Here is a 15,865-nt window from a genome sequence, read left to right on the forward strand (position 1 = left end):
ATATATATATATATATATACACACACACACACATACATATACAGCCATGCAGTTTTAATTAAGTCCAGAACAAGGCCAGTAGTCGTCATCATCTAACAAAAATATAAATCCTCAATATTCAACGATAAAGTGATACTGTTGTTGATCACTGAACTGCAAAATCTAATCAATAAAAAATACAAGACTTCTATCTTAATAATATTTTTTCTTTAGTCAGTATGTATTACGGTCAATCCTCTGAGCTTTCAAATTCTAGCAGAAAGAAAAGAGTCATACAACAGTTCTTTTATCATATAATTCCATCTGGATTTGAAGAAAGAAAATAAAAAGTGTGATACAAGGGACATAACCGCTACTGCAAAGAAAGAAGACTGGCAATCGATAATGGTTGGAAGAAATTCCATGCTTTATTTTTTTATCATTTTTTCATCCCTGATAGTAAAAAGCTTACACTTGATCAATTTACTACTACTACATATGACGATGATGACGACGATAAATTGTTGATAAAATGGTGAAGGAAATTAAGATCATAGTTATTGCCATTCCTAAAGATGTATGAGTGGATGATAAATAACTGGAAAAGACTGAGAAATACAAGCAACCAAAAGATGAGATTGCATGAATGTGGGTAATTAAGAAAGTAACTGTCATCCCAGTAGATGTAGGGACATTAACAACCGGGTTTGAGAAATTTTGGGGAGAAATTGATTGACATGAGAGTAGAACATGCTCAAGGAATTACTTTGGGAACAACAAGGATTTTGAGACTGGTATTTGGATGTTAAGTATTGTGGAAAAAGACCCAATGAGACACTTGACAACTGGTTTTTGTCCTCTTACAGAATTAGCCAGAGTCCAAATGTAAAACACATATATGTTTGGAATCAAATAGCATATGCATACTGTAATCAATCAAAGATTAAAATGTGTTTTTGTTGTAACCTTATGCTACCACTAGCCAGAAAATTGCACTGATTTGAATCTCTATGTCTAAATACACATGCCTTATCTTGAACAATGCAATATTTTGGTTTTGTATCAAAGAATTTTGCACTGTATATGATGCCTTTCCTAACAGCTTTTTCAAGTCTACCTACTAGATTCTATTCCAATCTATTGTACCTTCTAGTTTCTTCCTAAAACTAAGGGAGCTGTCCTAAGTTTACTCTTTAATGTATTGCTGAGGTTTGCCCCTATCAATTCTTGTTTAACTAGCTCACTAAATCAGTCCATTTAAGCATCCTATGCCAGTCACAGTTTACAGTAACTAAGCTCCTGTCTGGATAATTTATCTAGGCTCACAGATCAGATCATAAATAAGTTCTCTGTGTAGTTAACTGCCTTGAATTGTTGTTATCCAACACTGTTGCTAACTATTAACAAACATAAACTCTAAATACAACTTAGAAAAGTCACTGGTTTGATAATGTCCACAATGGCACATTTAGGAAATCCAGTTAAAACTTATCAGACAGAAAGGAGTGTCTGAACAAGGCTAAGAGGCTTTTATACCTACTCCTCATAACAGCTACTCACTCAAAATCCTAGATTGTGTTTTAAGATATCATTCCAATCAACCACTAACGTTAATGACCAGGATGTTACGAAAAAGTATTCAGATGCTAAGTCTACCACTATCCTCATGGCATCATCATTATTTCTCTTACATCTAGGACCACCAATGTATCATATAGGTCCAGAAATATCTTTACTTGGAAATTCAGAGCTTCTGGGAACAATACTGCCATCATACTAAATCTGGTTTACAATCATTCAGGAGTGCAGATTTCTGAAAAATGCTAGTCTTACTTATAATTATTACATCTAAGTTTAGTCACCTAAGATCATTCTGTAGGTGATTCTTCATCCAGACACACTTTTGGCCATGTGCATTCAAGCATCTCACTCTCAACAATGTTCTAGTAGGAAATAAAAGACCACATATTTTACAGATAATGGAGTGCATTGTGTTTTCACACACTGAAGGACTCACTAACATTTTTAAACAACCCCAGATTCATTGGCAGTTTCTCCCACATAGTTCAATATATTCCAGATATTTTACTCATCAGAATCACTCCTTTGCAGTTTTTAGGAGAATAAATGTTTCAACTTAATATGCTTGTAATTTTATGAATTCCATCAACTCAAAATTCTTTAGAACAACAGGAAAACTGAGGAGTGTCTACTATTGTTTTAGCTGTTGCTTTTGGTGTAGTTGTTGCTCTTGCTGTTTGTTGATGCTTTTGTTGTTCTTGTCTACATTGTTGTTGCAGACTTTAAGCCAGCAGAACCTTTAAGGTCTTGATCTTTATAACTGGATCAAAAGGGGATTTTCTAATTCATCCTCATTGCCAGACAAGATGTTCATGGACAGCAAAGGCAATGCATGTCTATAGGAATTACTTGCTTTTTTGTTGTCCGGATGAAGAGACACATCAAATTATTTGTGACAGATTGTGCTTTTAACAGTTAGTTTTTGCGGTTTGATTTTTAATTTATATTGATGTAGTTGTCATCATTGTGTTGGTTTTGTTATGGATTTGTTATTAGTGTTGTAGCTGCTGGTTTAAGAGGGGGACTAAAAGTTAATTTCTCACTTTGAAGTAAAATTTTCAAGACATTTGACAGCCTTCAAATGCTACCACATTTTCCATGGTTAGTTTCCCTCCTTTTCAAATAAAAAAAAATCCATTGATATTTAACCCTTTTATTACCACTATTTCTGTTGTATCTAAGCACATTCACTCAGGCCATGCTCACACTTTCCACAAATTTATGGAAGGATACCACCTCTCTATTCATCCAAACCTTCCTCTCCAAAAGAAACTTATAAAAATAACCCATGAGAGCATGATCAAAGAAGAACACATGTCCATCCCGAATTGTTTCATTTGCATCCACCTCACAAGCTCTTTTGCCATGGCCTGCAGAAGAAAAATTCTCCCTAACCCAACCAAAGGAAGGTGGTAGTGGGGGATCATCATGATGGACTCAGTCAATAATAAGATGTGTCCTCCTGTTGTTTTCACATAAATCTAGAGATCAACAATATTTGGGCATTGAACAAGTTGCATGCAGGCTGTTTTCATTGCTCTGTGCATATCTTGATAAGCCTGGCTGATGGTACATTGCCCTTCTCACCTGGTAGCATTCTGGAAGTTATCCAGAGTACACAGGCTAAAACTCCTCTAGAACAGATCAAGCACTTGATTTTTGTTGATACCCACAGATTCACTGAGAACACCATTGCTCTTCTCCACCACTTGTCATGCACAGGATATTGTCATGCAAGTTTTATTGTTCGATGAAGTAGAATGTTGGGAAGCTATTTTGTTTATTTCCCCCATAAAACAGATAACTTAATGATAATAATAATCAAACAACTATGATGAGTGAAAGTGGGAAATATGAAGGTTGTGGTCAATGAAGAGAGTAGACATAATTGGTGCACTTGGAAGTATCAGCACTCAACTACCAACATAGCTGAACAAGATGGGTGCAAGTGTGAAGGTAGAACATCTACAAAAATCAGCATTGCTTGGAACAGCTAGAATTCTTTGCAGAGTTCTTGCAGCATGACCAGTAAAACAAGTGTCACTTTAATCTGCTGGCTGTGGACAGCTGACACTTTCCATCATACCCAGCAAAATAAGCTGTGAGTTTTCATATAATAATAATAATAATAATAATAATAATAATAATAATAATAATAATAATAATAATAATAATAATAATGTCCATTTTCCATGCTAGCATGGGTTGAATGGTTTGACAGGAGCTGGCTAAACAGAGAATTACACGAAGCTCCAATGTCTGTTTTGGCATGGTTTCTATGGCTGGATGCCCACCCTAATGCCAACTAGTTTATAGAGTTTACTGTATGCTTTTTGTAACTCACAAAATAAACAGAAGTTATAAGATATTATGATTTTCAACAAATATTAGTTGGTGATTAAAATGATGGGAGCTCAAGACTGAGTAATGTATGTATTTAAACATGTTGAGGAACTAACATAACCAATACTCATTTAAATAACAAACCACCAAAAATCTTCAGATATTTAACATAGAACAAGAATATTTTGTTGACAAGAATTAGTTTCTTTGTTTATCATTTTTTACATACAAATATTCAGAGTCTGTTCCCCTTTTCTTTCTCTCACCCTCTCACTTCTATTCTAGCCTTTCTACTTACACCTTTTCTCTCTCTCCCTCTTGTATTCCTAGCCCTTCTCCTTCCCCTTCATCCCTTAGCTTTTTCCTTTGTCGCTCCCCCTCCCTGCTGCTGTCACGTGACCAGCGACCAGTTCCCTTTTTCCTTCCTTTCTTACACTGGTCCTGTAGCTGACCAGTCGCAAATTATCTGTCTCTCCGTTCTCCATCTTTCAAGACATTTCTAAGTGTTACCCACTATTCTCAACTCCTTGGCCCCATGGCCATATTTTGTTCGCCTGTTCATCCTCGTCCTAAATCACACTCAGTGTCATTTTGCTTGTTTTGTTTTGTTTTGGTTGCTCTTGTCCCTAATTCTCTACATCATCATCATCATCGTTTAACGTCCGCTTTCCATGCTAGCATGGGTTGGACGATTTGACTGAGGACTGGTGAAACCGGATGGCAACACCAGGCTCCAGTCTGATTTGGCAGAGTTTCTACAGCTGGATGCCCTTCCTAACGCCAACCACTCAGAGAGTGTAGTGGGTGCTTTTACGTGTCACCCGCACGAAAACGGCCACGCTCGAAATGGTGTCTTTTATGTGCCACCCGCACAAGCCAGTCCAGGGGCACTGGCAACGATCTCGCTCGAAAATCCTACAGGAGCCAGTCAGGCGGTACTGGCAACGGCCACGCTCAAAATGGTGCATCTCATGTGCCACCCGCACAAGAACCAGTCCAGGGGCACTGGCAATGATCTTACTTGGCTTGCCGGGTCTTCTCACGCACAGCACATTTCCGTAAATGTTTTTTGCGGGCACCACCAACTGGGAAGCACTCAGTCTTATCGTTAAAGGTGCAAAACTGAATATTACCAGATGGTTGATAACAGATGAAGAATTACGGACCTTTTGTTTGTCTCCTGTTCATTTTTACATTCAGTATACATTACGTCATTTACTTATACATTTTTCATTTTTTTATGAAGGAGTGGTTGTGTGGTAAGTAGCTTGCTTATCAACCACATGGTTCTAGGTTCAGTCCCACTGCGTAGCACCTTGGGCAAGTGTCTTCTACTATAGCCTCGGGCCGACCAAAGCCTTGTGAGTAGATTTGGTAGACGGAAACTGAAAGAAGCCTGTCGCATATATGCATATGTATATATATATGTGTGTGTGTGTCAGTGTTTGTCCCCCCCAACATCGCTTGACAACCGATGCTGGTGTGTTTACGTCCCTGTAACTAAACGGTTCGGCAAAAGAGACTGATAGAATAAGTACTAAGGCTTACAAAGAATAAGACTTGGGGTCGATTTGCTCGACTAAAGGCAGTGCTCCAGCATGGCCACAGTCAAATGACTGAAACAAGTAAAAGAGTAAAAGAATATATATCATCATCGTCGTCATTTATACATATATATATATATATATATATATATATATATATACACACACACACACACCTTTATATACAAATACACAAACGTGTGTGTGTATGTTTGTATGACTGTGTGTATGTTTGTATGACTGAGTGAGTGAGTGGGTGAGTGTGTACACAAGGTGGCTATCAAGTTACGATTGAGTATGGTTATCCTTTGTGTTTCCTTCCTTGTGGACCCTCATGGTGGCAAAAACATACACCAGTGCAGCGGTACCAAGACTCCACTTCTCACACACTAGTGACATTTAAATGAACAATGAAGTTATGTGGCTAACAAGAGAATTAAAAATGCACTACCTACACTACATTATCTGTGTGTATGCTCACAAGTGAGGAAATGACAGAAGTGATGAGATTTTCTTATCATAGGTATGTGTAAAGCCTAAATCACCATGATGAAAGGTCAACTGTCTGCTTGCAATCCTAAGATGTTACTGGCTTGCAGTGGAAATAGAGGATAGATGAGGAACAAAAATTACCCACATATCAAATTTTATAGTGACAAATGCATGTGTGGTTAATGCTCCAGACTTTATTTAACCCTTTTGTTAGCATATTTCTGATGAAATACACTGCTTTTGTTTCACTCGAGTTCACCAAGAACTGGTTTACAGCCCCGTCTTTTTCACCATAGTCCTCCAGGCTATAACAAAGGAATTTAAGACAGTCTGCCTTTGGGAGCTCCTCTATACTGATGACCTTGTTCTAATAGCTGAACTAGAGAAGAGATTTCAGGTGTAGAAGCAAGGTCTGGAATCAAGGGACCTTAGAGTTAATTTAGCAATGTCCAAAGTCTTAATAAGTAGGAAAGCAGATAAATCACAAATCCCTTCAGGGAGATGGCCCTGCTCGATATGTAGGAAAGGTGTAGACAGAAACTCCATATGGTATACCTGGTGCATGTTATGGATACCTAAGAGGTGCAACAACATCAGAGAGCTTCTATCTTTGTTTGTAACAAAGGGCCTTGCCTTCAGATTGTATGATGTCTTTGTGTGAACAGCCATGCTACATGGTAGTGAAATATGGGCTGTGACGGCAGAGGACATGTGAAGGCTTGAGAGAAATAAATCTAGTATGCTTTGCTAGATATGCAATGTCAGTGTGCTCATATGACTGAGTGTAAAGTAAAGAGGCATTAGATATAGTGTGCAAAAGAGAAGACTGCAGTGGTATAGTCATGAGATGCATAAAGAAATGCTGATCTCCAACTGTGGAGAGAACCTGAGGAAGATGCGGGACAAGATAGCAAAGTACGATCTTTGGCTGCTGAGTCTCACAGAGGTGATGACAAGTGATTGAGACCTTTGGCAGTTTGCTGTGCTTGAGAAGATATGTCAAGCTAAGTGAAATCAGTCATGGCCAGTGATGTGTAAAAGGCACTCATGCTGGGTACACATAAAAGGTACCCATGCCAGTGGAATGTAAAGGGCACCCATGCATGTGACAAATGAAAGGCACCCAGTACACTCTGTGGAGTGGCTGGCATTAGGAAGGACAGCCAACTATAGAAACCAAGCCAAAACGAACTGGAGACCAGTGCAGCTCTCTGGCTTACAAACTCCAGTCAAATTGCCTTACCTATGCTAGCATGGAAAACGGACACTTATCAATGATGATGATACTGATAATGAAGAATTAAATAAAATAACATGGTCATTATTGAGCTGTTGTCTGGAACACAAATTAATACAAAATATTGATGGAAGGTTTTGATTGAGTCACTTTAAAACAAAAAGCTTGTACCACAAAGTCAAGAACAGTTTCAGGCAGGTTAGTATCAGAAGGGAGCCATTAAGCTAACAACAAACAAAAGGAAAGTAAAACAGCCAATGTTTAGAAACATTGTAGGTTTCCTATAAGACTATCCTTTCTCATGTACACTTTACATATAACTGTAAATTCAAATATATATGAACATGCATTTCATTATCATCCTTTATCATCCATTTTCTAATGTGTGTGCGTGTGCATGTGTGTGTACACATGTACACATATTACTGGATAGGCATTGATTCTCTTGAGTTCATTCATCTTTTCACAGGATTTGTTTTTTACTTTAATTGACCAAAAACCACCCAACTCACCAAACAGGCTATATGTGGTTGCCAGTTTAGTCACCAATGACCAAACCATGCAACTAGTTGTACAGAGTAACATGTTACTATATCTATTTATCTGTCTGTCTATGAGTGTGTGTGTGTGTGTGTTTATACAAGGTGGCATGAAAAGGTTCCCATACTAGTTATGTTTAATAAAAAATAACTTATATATCTAAGTTTTAGTATCATCTGCTTTGAAATAGTCACCTTGCACAGCAATACACCAGTCCCAGAGTCCCTGCTACTTTTGGAATCCAGCCTAGAAGTAGTTTTCCATAAGTGAGTTGAGGACCTTCTGCAATTCGCTCTAGATCTCAACAACAGTGAACAGCAACCTTTGAGCTGCATTTTCATCTTGGGGAAGAGATGGAAGTCCACAGGTGCTAAATCTGGTGAATATGGCAGGTGTGGAAGTGATACCATGTTGTTTTGACAAGAAACTCATGAGTGAAGAGAGCTTCATGACAGAGTGCATTGCTGTCATGAAGAATCCAATTCTTCATGCTCCACAGATCTGGTCACTTTTACTGAATGTCTTCCATCAAATGCTTCAAGACGTCGCAGTAGAACTCTCAATTGACAGGTCTGACCCTGGGGAACAAATTCTGAATGTACAACATCACATTTCTGGGGGTGACACTCTTGACAGGTCTACCAAATCACTCATCATCTTCCAGGGATGTTCTTCCACTTTTGAAACGCCCATGTCACTTAAAACATTGCACATGACCCATTGCCTTGGAGCCATAAGCTTGCTGAAGCATGCTCAATGTCTCTGTAGCAGCCTTGCCAAATTTAATGCAAAATTTCACATTGGCTCTTTGTTCCTGTACATGACAAAAATGCAGACTACAGCATAAACGCGATCACAAAAACAAAAATCTCACAACCTGCGCAGCAAATACAGCAATGTCACTCGGCACATTGCTTCATGAAGGACACTGCTAGCTCTCACTGCAGATGTAACTGTCTGCTGCCATATGTTGGTGTACTACAGATGTAACTGTCTGCTGCCATATGTTGGTGTACTACAGAACTAGGCTGAGAACTTTTTAATACTACCTCAAATATGATATAAAAATGCACACAAACACACGCATCATGCACAAACATATATAAACAGGTATATATTCATATATAAGTACATATGAAAATATACATAGATATTTATGCATACATAACTACTTAAGAATTTTTGTGGATTGTTAAAAAGCAAAAGGAGAAAGGTCATCACTGTCATCTATTTTAAACTTCAACAGATCAGAGAACTGAAGGAAATGTGTAGGCAGTATACTACTAACTTCAGCTCTTTGGAAAAATATGTTGATTATATCTTAAGATCCATTACTTCCGTGTAAATGGTAATTCAGATGCAAAAGCATCAAAAGGAGTCTAACCAAAATACTGAAAAAAATCATTTTAAATAAATAATATCTTGTATTCATCCATTGCTTGACAGGAGGAAATATAAAAATGATGTCAATCTAATAGCTTTTTTTTTCATGAGAAGATAATATGTTTATTCAAAAACTTTCTTTGAAATAAATACTACAAATTACATCACAATAAAATTTTTCCCAACATGGTATTAACTAGGTAAATTTATCAGAAGCAAAAAAATGAGATTCAAGATATAATTTAATTCAGTCAGTCTTACAGAATTTTGAACCTATATACGGCTAAACTTGAGCTATGTATTGTTTTTAATTAAAGTTCAGATTGAACCAATAAATTTTTCAGCAAAATTTTAAAACTGATCCTTTACAATAAAAAGGAGCAAAATGATGTTTCTGCACCTGTTATACCTGATGACAATCACAAAATTTGTAATTAAAAATAAATTCTGGAATTAATTAAAATTAAAACTTAATATACTTGAAAAGGAATACTTTATAGTTTACCAGACTAGTAAATGATTGTATGTACATATGCACACACACACACACTGCAATCACTTTACAGAAAATACACTGTAAAATGACAGCTGATATGAAAGGTATCCACCAATAAAAATCAAACCCATTAATGAAACAAAGGAGAGAGTCATGTCCTTGCTGTATGTGGGGGCAATAAGAAATGACTCAGACACTGATGAGCCTTTCCAGCTATTGCTGGGAAGGAAAGTGGATGTAACATGATGATGATGACATATTACATACATGGTGATTGTATGTGTGTGTGTGTGTGTGTGTGTGTGTGAAGGTATGTGGCTTAATGGTTAGTGTTGGACTCACAATCATAATATCATGGGTTCAACTCCAAGACCAAGTTTTGTACTGTGTTCCTGAACAAGGCACTTCATTTGATATTGGTCCACTCTACTCAGCTGATAATTAGTAGCAGCTGACTGCTTGTGCAGCTCTTGCACTCCTTTCAGCTCTCACATCCTCAATGTTCTGCTGAGTCAAGAGTGAGTGGGTGTCTGTGTATCTTGGCGACCACAGAATCACTGAAAACAACTAACACAGCATGGTACCGAGACATATTCACTTGAGAGTGCCTATTAACGTCATGTGTGTGTGTGTGTGTGTGTGTGTGAGAGTGAGCGGGAGAAATAGAGCGAGACAAAAAGAACGTGAGGCAGGGACACACAGATTTGTTTCTTCTTCCATAATCGTTTGAAGATCGGAAGCAAGGAACTCGGAAAAACAGTTTGTGAAGTTTCAGCTTCACACACACACGCGTAAAGACTCACAAACAAACACACACACACTATACAAGTTTACGTATAATGTACTACCTGCAACTATCTGGGATGAAATTAATAGAATTACTAGTCATTGAAGGCGCTGAAGTTTCCACCACCCACGACATACATACACACACACACACACTAGTGTGTGTGTGTGTGTGTGTGTGTGTAAGAAGCTACAAATAATCTTATCGTTAATAATCAGTAATAAGTTCAGTTTTCAAGAAATTTAGCATCAGGTCCTTCGAGCAAGTTTTATTCTCCTCTTAAATAAAGTAGTGAAATTAACCTAATATATAAACCTAGTCATAAATTAACCTAATATAAACCGAATAATAAATATGTATATTTGACAGCTTACCCACACGTTCACGTGTGTTGCTTTATAATCGCGCGCATTGTATCAAGCAGATTATGAATTAAAAAAAAACAAAAAAGGGAAGGGATTAAGGCTTTGAATGAATTGGTTCAGTAAAAAGAATGAATTAACAAATATCATTGAACATCAATAGTAATCGATAGATTGAACACTATACACTATTTTCTTGTTCATAATAAAGCAATTCTGAATAAATCAAAAATTCTAATGACGAGCAAAATAAATAATGTTAATAAATATCGTTAGTTATTCGAAAACTATGATCATAGAAAACGAATGATAATGAGAACAAAATATTAAGATCAGTTTTATATGAAACTTTACAAAATATCTACCTAAATCAAGAATACCGGCATAAAAAAAGCGAAGTTTAAATTAGTGGAAGAGTAACAAGTATTTTTTTCTGAATGATTTAATTGTAAAACATGTTTAGTTATATGTATAAGGGATATGTTGTGTTTACATTATGAGGGGAAAATAGTACATCAATAAACCTTCTCAATTTCATATTATAAAAAAGAAAACCGAAATTATTCATCTGCAAAGATGTGGTGTACAGGAAATATATAAAATATAAGTATTCGTCAGGTAAGTGAGATGTATATTAAACTATAAAAGATAAATATTAGCTACAACAGAGGTATTTTTGTAATTTTCTTAATATTATCGATCGAGAATTAACATCTAGTTCATCGAAAATGTTAAGCCCTGGATTCATAATACGACTATAATAGTCTTACTATTATTTACAACAGATACGGAAAGTACACTGGCTATATATTTTGAGTAATAATTAGCACATAAACACGGTTCTAAAGAGGCGTGTCACCGACTAAACTTAACTATCATATAATTATGTAATTTAAGGCCTATTGATAGTAAGTTTAAAAGGAAACTGCAACCTTTAACTTGAAAACTATCTAATCAAGCTGGGAAAAGCTGTTTTTGAAACCGATGGGATTAACACATTAGATTTGTTGGTCAGGTACTGATAGATATTTACAGAGAGCAACGGTGGCCAAACTGCGGCTCGCGAGCCGCATGCGGTTCTCAAAGCTATTATGTCAAGCACCTAAGATCATATAGGGTTTCAGTGTTTTTTTTCCTGAATCAGCTTTAACATCCTACGAGTCAGAGTTTAAAGTATTAGTTGCATAAAATGAAGATTCTATAAAATCCTTTAACAAGCAGTTTAATCATTCTATTTTAGTGAAGCGGTATAATTTACTCATTTATAAATATAAATCTTTAATATCTAATGTGCTGATATATACATATATATATATATATAAGTAAATATGTTGCGGCTCTTGACCGTAAAAAAATATATATATCTGACTCTTCTTATTAAACAAGTTGGCCATCCTGGTATATAAATAAATACGACCATCACCTTTAATTTCTTTTACTTTTACTTTATAAACGACTAATAAAAAGAAGAAAAATATAAAAGTCAGTAACGCTGACAACGGCATCAAAATAACAAAACCTACCTTGGAGGCCAGGGTAGTTTCTGTGGGAGGGTTAAAAAAAAAAAAGAAAAATGAGCCAGCAGTAAAAGTACCACTATCTCCACAAGTGTAAAACAGAATTGTTTTGTGAAAGTGACACCGCTGTCGGTGGTTATTTATTTCTTTATTGGATTTGGTGTTTTCCTGTTACTCTTCAGCATTTCGCCTTCAATCTTTAGAGAGCGGCAGTGGCTGTCATTGTTGTTGTTGTTAGGTAAACACATCGTCTTGTAGCTAACAACAACTATTTCCATTTAGTAAGTAGTTCCATTTGACCAATTGACTAGAAGTAAGTTAATTTAGTTAATGGACACTGTGTATCGTAATTTTAAGTTAGTTACTTTCTTCTCTACTACTGTCTATGTTAATTTCTTGCTTTCTCCAGAAAGACAGTTTTTTCGTTTGTGTGGGTGTGTGTTCTTCCTTCTGTAATTCAAATACCGCAGTTTCTTATGTACAGCTGTTTATTGTTGATGTTATGGTCTATATATAAATGTGTGTGTACATACGTTTATTCCAACTTATTGTAGGCAAACAAATAGAATTATCTACAGTAGTGCTCTTTTGATGAATGTTTTATTCAGCCGTATTAATCACGAGGATCGTCTGAAAATCTGTATTGTCTGTTGGATTTACAGACTGCAAAGGAAAAATTAAGCGAATCCGACTGATTTTCCAAAGTTTTTGTACTTTTGCCGTCACTATTTCGTCAATCGGCAAAAATTAACTTCCATCGTCATCTTCAATCTCATCTTTCATGCAAATGAAATTATCGCATGCTTCAAACTCCAAGAAATTCAAAGTTTCGTTGGAATTGTTTTAACTGACAATAAAAGTATATATTCGTTTCTTGCTCTTCAATAAAGAAAACTTCTGGTTAAAAAAATATTTAAAAAGAAAAACAAATTTTGTTGTTGTCATTAGAAAGTTTATCAACTGAATTTCTTGTATGTTATGTTTATTTTCGCAATTAATTGGCAAACAACTTAACATAACTTTCTGATAATTTATTCACCTCGGGTAGTAAAAGAAATATCACCACATTGAGATTTCTATTGGAAACTACACTGCTGAAGAATATTAACTTGAGCCAGATTATTTTTACATTATATAAATAAGATTTGTCTCTGTGTCTAAGAAGGCATATAATTGTATTTTCTTTGCTCATTAAAATGGTTGCGAGTTAGATGGCTGATCAGATAATCAGATCAGATGAATGTACCAGGCTCTACGTCATGTTCAGCAGCTCGAGATCAGATGATCCATAATTTTAGTTGATGACAATATTCACATATTTAGTAAAGTTATTTTCAGAGAGTATCCTGTTTTTTTTTGTTGTTTTTTTTTAATATATGGAGGAGTTAAGATATTGTCTAACTCTTCTCTTAAAGAAGTTGTTTCTCTAATTACTTGGAAGTTCAATTTGATGAGGGAGTATTTTGGATAAACCTAGGAATTGATAAAAAAAAAGCATGAAAATATACTATGAAAGTGATGTGATAGCAATGGATGACAAACATTAGTGAGCTCTGTACCAAATATTTCTTTGTTACATCCTTTTATATTTTGGATTCAAATCATGCCTAGATCAGCTTTGCCTTTCAGTCTTCTGAGGATGATTAAATAAGTACCAGTTAAGTATGGAGGTTGAAGTAATTGATTAAAACTCTGGGTGGTTGTGCCTTAATATGCCTACACTGCAATGACTAAAGCCATTTTAAGTAAAAGAATACTTATATATAGTAAAAAAAAATGTGAGTGAGTGAGAGAGAGAGAGAGAGAGAGAGTGTAGAGGCATATGGCTTAGTGGTTAGTGTGTTGCACTTACAATCACAAGGTTGTGGTTTTGATTCCTGGACCAGAAACCAGTCAATGTATTTTTTTCTTGAGCAAAGCATTTAATTTTAAATTGCTCCAGTCCTCTCAGCTGGCATAATATGTAATCCTGCATCTAATAGTGAAATATATGTGCCACAGAATCCCATGAAACCAGTCTTATGAGCCTATTGTTTTGGGGATTTTTTGATGTGTTTAAATTGATAAGATTTCTTGTGCTGAAACCACAAGAACTCTTATTCATTGGACTGCGGGGATTCTAGATGATTGCATGATTTATTATTTTTTTAAGTCAAAGGAGGTAAAAAAGTATATCTATCTTTGCTTATCACTGATTCATTCATCACTGATCTAAGATAACATAGTATGCATATTGGGAACCATGTTACACTTATCATGAATTGATCTGTGATAGCATGGGTTGGCAATTAATCAGATTCTGCTTGGACAAAAAATGTGCACCCCCTGTGACCACCCATGATGCTCAGTACAACTTGAAGTATCAAGGCAAAACTATTTTTACTTTATGTTCTATTCATTTATTACTGATTCATTTAACACATCATCACTTCATTCAACATCCACTTTTCCATGCTTGCATAAGTCAGATGGAATATATTGAGGCAGATTTTCTATCACCAGATGCCTTTCCTGTCACCAATTCTCACCTGTTTCCAAACAAGGTCATATTTCCCCATAGCCAGACATGTTTTTCATGGAAGATTGGAAACAAACAACATTGCTTGTATGACAGTGATGCTCATTGGCAACCATCACATAACTTTAAGACAAGGGTACACACATTCACATACACACACACACATACACAAACGCACATATATATGATGATTGCTTCATCTTGTCAGATGATATCCATCTCACGTTAAATGATAGTGAGTCATTTGTATGTTACTGGATTGAAGTGACAAAAGCTTGTACAACACTTTTGCTTCTCAATCACTGTAGTAGGTTCCAGTGGCAAGCTTTGTAAGATGACTGGTATATCTTAACTAAAACTTTTATGTCAGAGTATCTTTCTCCTAGAAGAGCAGCCTTCCCCATGGCTTTAGAAATAACAGGAGCTTGGGAAATCTGTTTAGCCTATAGATGGAACTGTGGCAGGTACTACCATTCCAGGTCAGAACAGACCTGTGAGTAATGGTAATTAAGGGAAAACTACATTCCCCCACAGTTCCAGAATTCCTGAACTGGAGCATCACCACTAGATGCAGTTTATATATTCAAATACCAGATCCTCTCACAAGGCTTTGGCTGGCTTGGTACTATAGTAGAAACACTTGCCCAAAGTGGGCCCCAATGAGACTGGACCCCAAACCAGGTGCCCTATCGGGCAGCTTTTAAGCTAGCTCCTGTGGGGGGCTCTTCATTAGGCCTTGAGCCCAACAATAACACTTCATGCATTGAGTACATATTAAATCTTATTAAACTTGAACAATTTTCATCAAAACAATGATATAATTTGTTGACTAGGGACTTATTGCAAAGCTGCATGATAAACAACAGTACCACCACCATCGCCACCACACCTGCCATACGCACACCATTCAGACTTCTGACACCACTGTCATCAATACCTTTGACTTCACCACCTTTCCCTCCACCACTATCACCACTGTCTTTCACATCACTTACTCTCACTGTCATCCTTGACTGCTTCGGTTACCACCATCACCACCACCATCATCACCTCTGCCTCTATCACAGCTCATACTATTACTATCAC

The 15,865-nt window shown here is 36.4% G+C and overlaps 1 protein-coding gene across 1 annotated transcript in view; it reads right to left on the reverse strand.

The window, feature by feature from the left end:
- Positions 1 to 13,100, reverse strand: part of LOC106867959 (hyccin) — a 327,707-nt gene extending 314,607 nt beyond the window's left edge. Inside the window, exon 1 of the mRNA XM_014913039.2 lies at positions 12,268 to 13,100. The gene's annotated coding sequence lies outside the window, so the exon portion shown is untranslated. The remainder of the gene's footprint in view (positions 1 to 12,267) is intronic.
- Positions 13,101 to 15,865: the final 2,765 nt, after the last annotated feature.

This window comes from Octopus bimaculoides, chromosome 2, assembly GCF_001194135.2.
Source record: "Octopus bimaculoides isolate UCB-OBI-ISO-001 chromosome 2, ASM119413v2, whole genome shotgun sequence".
NCBI classification, from domain to species: Eukaryota; Metazoa; Mollusca; class Cephalopoda; order Octopoda; family Octopodidae; genus Octopus; species Octopus bimaculoides.